The following is a 6,811-nucleotide window of genomic DNA, read 5'->3' as shown; positions in this document are numbered from 1 at the left end:
AAGAATCTTGTATGGTAAATTCTTGTCCTACAGTAAAATAACTGGTTATTTAAAATGGAGGGATGTTTAAAACAAGTCAGAAAGTAAAAGCATGTTGTAGCTCATCTGTGTTAAGTCATGAAATAATTTATGAAAGGGAATTTATGCAAGAAATGTTGTACAACTTAAAAGTTATTAGGCCTCCTAAATGCTTTTTAAAACGCCACTAGGACTCTTAGCTGTACAACTTGCCTGCTTTACAGCTAAGTAAGGCCTGAGACACATTAAGCTAAATGCTGCGAAGAGTCAGACCTTATCTGCAGTTCTGTCTAGGACCTAGGCTCCGCACCTAGTACATAATTAAAATCCCTAACCTCACCAAGGTTTTCACCCAAAGTAAAGGTTGCTAAGACATAACAGTGTAACATGTATTTAAGACTACTGAAGAAACAGTTTACATGCAAGGTGTGTAAAGAAAGTAGAATATACTTTTGGTAAAAAGATTATAAGGAGGCATGAGAATGTGGGTTTTTTGCTTAGATTAAAAGGTTAAAGGATTGTTTTAAATAAAACAAAGCTAAAGGTTTAAGCAAGTTGTGGAAAGCTTATAAGATAATTGTAAAAATTCTGTATATAAACATATTGGCTAAAGTTACAGGGGTATCATCCAGTTTTTCTGTAAATTGAGCATTAAAAAAAGCACAACACGTTTCTCTTAGTTCACTAACCTGCTCTTTAACAAAATTATAAAGGGTTATAAAAGGTCTATAAAAATCTTACCTTAAAGTCAGACATTAAAATTGGGTAAATGTCTATAAAGTTTTATTAAAAATTAAGTTTAACATTAACAGCACACTAATGTAAAGGTAAAACGTGGCATATTTGTTACAAAAATCATATACAAAACATTGCCAAGTATAAAATGGGGTTTGGCTTTCTTTGGGCCATATGTTCTAGTATATGTTTCAAAATTTTGGAAAACTCCTATAATTCTGATACATCTTAGTGTAGATTATACATAATAATTATAATGGTTATGTTAAATTATTGTGTGCTCCAGAGGTAACAGATTTCTTGTCAATTTTGTCTTTTAACTATGGCTACCCTAAAACTTTTTGTCATCCATAAACAGTTGTCTTGTTTTGGTCCTCTTTAGAAAGTGGTTTTACAATCAGCTATAAAGCTCTAACAAGTGTTCTTGAATGCAGGTTTCTAATAACTTTGGAGATTGTAACATCAGAATAGAGAAAAAAAGTTTGGGACTCTTGGAGAGATAAGATGTTTATTAATATCAAGGAGAACAGGAATTAACTGCATGAACCAAGCTAATAAGAAACTGAAGTGATCTTTTTAACTTTTTGCTTAAAATGTTGCTGATACTTTGTTTTGCTTTTCAAAGTCAAGGAAACTTGTTTTAAGCTATTAACAACTTTTAACAAGTGCAGCATACTCCTGTGAACAAAATTTGGGGCATATTTGTTTCTCTCTACCTGATTTCTCCAGAATTTGGAAACTGTTTGTGAGTATTCCTAACTTATGGCAATGTAGTTATTTGCATAAGTGAAATGAGAATCTGTTTTCTTTTGTAACAGGACACAATTGGAAAACCTGGCTATTTTACCAAGACTTTAACTAGAATGTTATGCTCTCCTTTAAGGAATGAAACTTGACTTATGAAGTCAATAAAACCCTTGGAAAATTGGCCTTATATTTTGTGTACACAGTCCCTGTACTGGGTTTCTGATCTGTGGTAAGTAAAGAATGTCACTTTCTGACAGGCCAGGAACCCCCAAGTTATCCTGGAACCTCAAGAGAAGATTTCACCTAACTCATAGGTATGTGCTGGTACAAATCCATGCCTGGGCTTGGCTCTAAAAAGATCTTATCTCAGATTCCTTCTATGGAACAAAGTTCTATCAAAGTCAATCTAAAAGGCCTATGTGAAAAGTAAAAGTAATTATTCTTACTGTACTGTGTACAAATAATTAGGCCAAGTATAATAAAGCAAACCAGTTCTACCATAATTTGTCTTTTAATAAAATGGGAAACTGAAGATAGAAAATTAGGTTTCAAAACTATAGTATACCTGTTGTTAAATTAGAATCTTGCCTGATGTTTTCTATTTTATTATTTTCTACAGTTTAAATTAAATTCTAATTTTCTGGCTACAAGTCTCCAAAATAATGTTTTAATTTTTTCCTTTTTCTTTTCCTTTTTTCTACTTTTCCTAACTAGAAATCACTGAAATCTAAGCTGAGCTTTCTTAAAGTCCTGTGAACTGAAGACTAGACAACTTACACTTCAGAAGAAAACAGCAGCAACCTATTTACATTTGTTACTGTTGCATACTATTATGTTTCAGCAGGCACTGTCTCTAAGCCCTTGAAACGAAGAGTGCTACTGGGAACAAACCAACCTATTACACTCCACTGCTGCGCTCAGTGCCCCGTATCGATGACCTCCTCTCAGCAGGAGGTAGCCAGAAAGATTATAATGCCCCATCTTCCTACAGTTCTCATGATAAATAAATACACAAACATGATAGAAATCATGCACAAATTGACAGTGAGGATTGTGGCAGGCCATTTCTCCCTATCACATGGACAGGCCTGCATGACATCCACACAGTGAGGCCTGCATAGCACTCCAGTTACACAGACAAATTTCTACAGCACTGCCTTAACATTGACTAAATAGTTAAACCTAGGGAAATCAGTGTCCTGACATCAAAGCTAGAAATGAAACATATGGTCCGTAGGAGCCTTGCATGGACTTCTCCTTAACCTGGAGCAAGCTAAAATAATAGAGACAGCCTTACATTCCTAGTGCCAATGTTGCAGGACTTTTCCTTAGTTCGGCTAAAGACAGGGTCCTTGTCCATTCCATGGCTATGAAAATTTAGGCTTGTGGACAGTTTAAAGGGTGAGTAAAGCAGGGTTTTATTGGATGAAAAGGAAGAAAATGGGGAAACAGGGACTCTCACAAGGCCAGAGTTCCTGCCAGAGCGCTTCCCACCTAGCCATTCAAATCTCAGTTTCCACAATGGAAGAGCAGGGGCCAGGCACCTTCCTGCTGCAAATGTCATGAACGTCCCAATGCTCCACCCTAGTGGGCAGGCTGGTTGGAGTTTCTCTAGGGACGCCCTCCCACCTGGCTGTCCTTCCCCCCTCTGAAGAAGTAAATCTAACTGCTATTAGATTAAAGATAAGGACCAAGACCTATATTAACTACTTCCCCCTGACAGGGTAGTGCTGTTTGGGGGAACCGGCAGTCAGTGCTCCCTCGGAGACCTACCTAAGGGTTCCTGGCAGAAGGCGCCATTGTCAGAGGCTCCAGTTACATTACTGTTTGGAGTTTGATGGCCTGAAGGAGAGAACAGGCAAACCAGGTTATTAGAAAACATGTATGAAAATGAAACAAAGTTCGGGGAAGGAGAGCTAAAAAACTTCCAGGGCCTTTTACTGGTTTCCACAGGGAGAGGGAGGCCAAAAGCCCAACTGGTTAAACTTTACCCTTTTGCTGACATGTCATGCTTCTGGGTTCCTTTCCCTGGAGCCCAATCCTAAACCAACCAGTTTAAGGTTTGGGAAATTAACTGTTTCCAGTTTGGAGGATGCACCTGAGGGAAGTGTCTCATAGTATGGAGATCCAATTACCTATTTGTGCAGAAGGAACTAAGGAGGAGAAAGGAAAAAGGAATGCATTTTTCAAAGGAGTCCCAGGGTTTCAGGATGCATTCAAAAGTGGGTACAGACTGAAGATGAATGGCTACCCATCTAGAAAGAGGGGATCAGGCATCACTGGTTCCCTTCTCTTCCTAGAAGATAACCAGGGTACATGAGGGAGAGAGGGAGGAGCATCCTCTTTCCCTCTTCTGTCCTTGCATCCACAAGTTCCGGCGACCTTGGCAGGTGCCGCCATAGGTGCCAAAGTGGCTTGCACCCATGAAGCAGGGGTACCTAGAGAATAGGAATTATTTGCTTTCACCTATGCCTCTTTCCCACCTACTGTCAGTAGCCTTGGCATTCCCTAGATCTCATTTATGCCGTGGATATTAATGTGGCCTTTGTCCATGAAACAGGAAGCTTGGGATTGGCTTAATTGGCAGGAATCAGCCATGCTCACCTGTGCTGTCCCTTTTAACTTCCATTATTACCTGCCTCTGGATCCCTCAGATCCAGCTTTCTTTCCTAGGGATTTGACCCAAAGCTTGGAATTGAGTCTGGGACAAAAATTTGTCTCTGATATAGGCAGTTGCGTGGACTCCTTATCATAAGCCAAATGCTAAGGTGAAACTGTGGAATTGACTCCTCCTCCAACAAGCAAGAGGAAAGGATGACTTGATAACAGGTAGCTATAGCTATGCTTGCTAGGATTTGGGTGCATGGTGCTTGCCTTTGGTTAGCTCCCTTGGCTTTACTTTTCCCAAAATGAAACCTCAAAGTGATGGACATCCTATTTATTCCCATCACCTGGTAAGATTTGCAGGATAATTGCTCAGAACAAATATATTGATCCAGATTTTTGCATTAATCATACCTCTTGTTCTTTCTGAGCTGCAGCCAGATTGCTGATAGGTTTACAGGAGCAAGCAGAGTTAGTCTAAAATGTAAGCAAAAGCTTTGCACTTAGTAGGTTTAGAATTTAATGACAAATGTATGATAAGTTTTGGAACATAATTTCTCTCTTTCCAGTCCTCATTTTGTTAAGAAACAAATGATCTTAGAACTGAGTTGTTTAAATAGACTTTAGTCTTATACTTGGCCTGATTATTTGCATAAAGTGCAGCAAGAATAATTATTTCTACATAGGTCCTTTGGATTGGCTTTGATGGGATAAGCCCTTTTAAAGCCAAGCCCAACCATGAGTTTATATCCTCAAATACCTGTGAGTTGGGTGAGCCTCTCCTCTTAAGGGCCCCAGATAAACTTGCAGCTCCTAGGCCTGTTAGAAAGTGATATTCTTTACTGATCAAAAGTCAGTAACCCTGTAAGGCACTGTGTAGATGAAGGCCAGTATCCCCACTGGGCTTTCATCAGCTCTGCAAGTCTAGACTGACTCCTTAAAGAGAAGCATACCCTTCCAGTCAAAGCCTTGGTAAAATTACCTGGTTTTCTATTTTGTCCTGTTGCAAGAGAAAATGGATTCTTTTGCACTGCTGCAAACAACTATATTGCCATAATTTAAGAATACTCACAGATAGGTTCTAAATTTTAGAGGAACCAGGCAGGGAGAAACAAACATGTTCCAAATCTTGATCACAGGAATGTATACCTTACTTAATATTAAAGGCCGTAAGTAGTTCAAAATCAGTTTCCTTGAGTTTGAAAAACCAAACACGGATCAGCAATATTCCAAGCAGAATGTCAAAAAGGTTGCTTCAGCTTTCTGAGCTCAGTCCATTTAGTTAACTGTTGTTTTGTTTGATGTTCGTGAACATTTCAGCTCTTTATGAGTCCTGTACATTTTCCTTTATTCCAATGTTATAATCTCTAAAGTTGTTAGACAACAATATCAAATATAATCAGAAATTGTATTTGAGAGCACCTGTCAGGGTCCTATAGCTCATTATAAACCATCTTTTGAAAAGGATTAAACAAGACAATTGTCTGTGAATAGCAAAATGTCCAGGGTAGTTACAGTTAGAAACACAATTGACAAATAAATTTGGTTATCTCCATGGTTTACAATAACTTAACATAGCAACCTTAATTATGATTGATAACATATATTTAGACATTAGAATTTTAGAAATTCCATATGTTATGGAACATATATTTATATTATTCACAAAAATATAACCTAAAAAAGATGGAACATCATTTTGGCAATTCCATGTAGCAAAACACGTCAAATGATCCTGTTTACCTCTCTTCTGGGACACTTCAGAGGCCGTCTGAAGTATTCAAAAAGCCAGACACCAGGGAAGACAATTTTGAAACTGAAATTTGATGTTGGTAAGGCTGTCAAATATGTTCAAGGTTTAAAACACTTGATATTATGAAACAGAGTTCCAAATTACCATAAACTAATTATTTTGCCAAGGTGATGACTCAGAAGTATTAAAGAAGCAAAAAACCTTTTATAACGCTTTAAAAATTTTGCCACAGAGCAGATTAGTGCCTTAGGAAAACCTCGTTATGCTTTCATTTCAATGCTTAATTTACAGAAAATCCATAATATACCCTTTTTTGAATTTAGTCAGTATCTTCACACAGGGAACCTCTTCTGCAAAATTGGTTTCCACAGTTCTTCCACCACTTCTTTGAACCTTCAGAGCTTTTTTCTAATTTAACCCTAGGCAAAAGTTTACATTTCCATGCCTTCTTTTAACCTTTTACTAAAAACACATTTTACTGTTCTTACACACCTTGCATATAAATCTACTTCCAGTAGTTTCAATTAACTCTTAGCATTTATTAATTTTAAGGTAAAACTTGATAAGTTATTTTAATTGTGGGTTAACTACAGCCAAGGTTTGGATTTTTAGTTAAGGGTGTGGTTAGTTCCATATGTCCCCCGTCCTTACCAATTGTGAAACCAGGAAACCAGAAAGTCAAATAGTTCCAGCCTTTTCCCTGTGTCTGGTTACAGCAATAAATTCTTTTCTTTCCTAGTTTGTCTGTATCTTGTGATTGGACCTCTAGTAAATGCAGCTAGACCTGGCTTGATTCCGGGGGAAAAAAAAGGAACTCTATAGAAAACACAAAGATAGGTTTTGCTGATTCACTACCAAGAATGATTTGAGCCTGGTAGCCATCTTCTAGTACATGGTTTTTTTTTTTTTTTTTTTTTTTTTTTTTTTTTTTTTTTTTTTTTTTTTTTTTTTTTT

Source organism: Rhinopithecus bieti, unplaced genomic scaffold, assembly GCF_001698545.2.
Source record: "Rhinopithecus bieti isolate Rb0 unplaced genomic scaffold, ASM169854v2 scaffold_28295, whole genome shotgun sequence".
In the NCBI taxonomy this organism is placed as follows: domain Eukaryota; kingdom Metazoa; phylum Chordata; class Mammalia; order Primates; family Cercopithecidae; genus Rhinopithecus; species Rhinopithecus bieti.
The sequence above is the reverse complement of the archived record's forward strand: the minus strand, read 5'-3'. Positions refer to the sequence as shown.